At 55.8% G+C, this 1,313-nt stretch overlaps 1 protein-coding gene and 1 long non-coding RNA gene across 2 annotated transcripts in view; both read left to right on the forward strand.

The window, feature by feature from the left end:
- The window catches only part of LOC106950486 (kinesin-like protein KIF26B), an 88,913-nt gene that overhangs the window by 56,598 nt on the left and 31,002 nt on the right, over positions 1–1,313 (forward strand). The window lies entirely within an intron of this gene.
- LOC106950487 (uncharacterized) lies at positions 7–1,212 on the forward strand. The gene is made up of 3 exons (XR_001425617.1): positions 7–274; positions 399–452; positions 1,147–1,212. It is a non-coding gene; the product is annotated as an uncharacterized LOC106950487 (long non-coding RNA).

Below are 1,313 nucleotides of genomic sequence, written 5' to 3' on the forward strand. Positions count from 1 at the left end.
TCCCTCGGCCTCCCATTCTGACTCTTCGGTACACCCTACCCACCTTGCTCTGACTGTAACAATGGATGACTAAAGGTTTCCGGTATTCTCAGATTGAAAACTTGTACGCACTCTTAAAGCCATAATCATCCGCTCTGGTAGGTTGCGAAGTTCTGCTGAGGAAACGCATCCAGTTTTGACACTTCTGACAAGGTGTCACTCCGTTGGTGAGGAAAAAATTCTGAAAACACCATTAGGCATGAGGACTCAGAGGTCTGTCGTGAGTCGGAGACAGGTCCTGACTCGGAGATCTGTCCAGACTCAAGGCAGGTCCTGACTCGGAGACAGGTCCTGACTCTGAGACAGATCCTGACTCTGAGACAGATCCTGACTCAGACATCTGTCCAGACTTGAGGCAGGTCCTGACTCAGAGACAGGTCCTAACTCGGAGACAGGTCCTGACTCTGACGCAGGTCCTGACTCTGACGCAGGTCCTGTCACAGAGGTTTGTTCTGACTCTGAGGCAGGTCCCGTCTCAGAGACAGGNGACTCGGAGACGGGTCCTGACTCGGTGACAGGCCCTGACTCGGACGGGTCCTGACTCGGTGACAGGTCCTGACTCGGTGACGGGTCCTGACTCGGGGCAGGTCCTGACTCGGAGGCAGGTCCTGACTCGGTGATCTGTCCAGACTCGAGGCAGATCCTGACTCTGAGACAGATTCTGACTCAGACATCTGTCCAGACTCGAGGCAGGTCCTAACTCTGAGACGGGTCCTAACTGGGATGCAGGTCCTGACTCTGAGACAGGTCCTGACTCTGAGACAGATTCTGACTCGGAGGCAGGTCCTAACTCTGAGGCAGGTCCCGTCTCAGAGGTCTGTTCTGACTCTGAGGCAGGTCCTGACTCGGAGGCAGGCCCTGACTCGGAGACGGGTCCTGACTCGGTGACAAGTCCTGACTCTGAGGCAGGTCCTGACTCTGAGGAAGGTCCCGTTGTAGAGGTCTGTTCTGACTCTGAGGCATGTCCCGTCTCAGAGGTCTGTCCTGACTCTGAGGCAGGTCCTGACTTGGAGACAGGTGCTGACTCGGAGACGGGTCCTGACTCTGTGACAGGTCCTAACTCGGAGACAGGTCCTGACTCGGTGACAGGTCCTGACTCTGACACAGGTCCCGTCTCAGAGGTCTGTTCTGACTCTGAGGCAGGTCCTGATGCAGAGACAGTTTCTAACTCTGAGACAGGTCCTGACTCTGAGGCCAGTCCTGACTCTGAGACGGGACCTAACTCTGATGCAGGTCCTGACTCGGAGACAGACCTTGACTCGTCCGAGTCAGTA

Source organism: Poecilia latipinna, unplaced genomic scaffold, assembly GCF_001443285.1.
Source record: "Poecilia latipinna isolate Pla-1442-1.1 unplaced genomic scaffold, P_latipinna-1.0 Scaffold402, whole genome shotgun sequence".
In the NCBI taxonomy this organism is placed as follows: domain Eukaryota; kingdom Metazoa; phylum Chordata; class Actinopteri; order Cyprinodontiformes; family Poeciliidae; genus Poecilia; species Poecilia latipinna.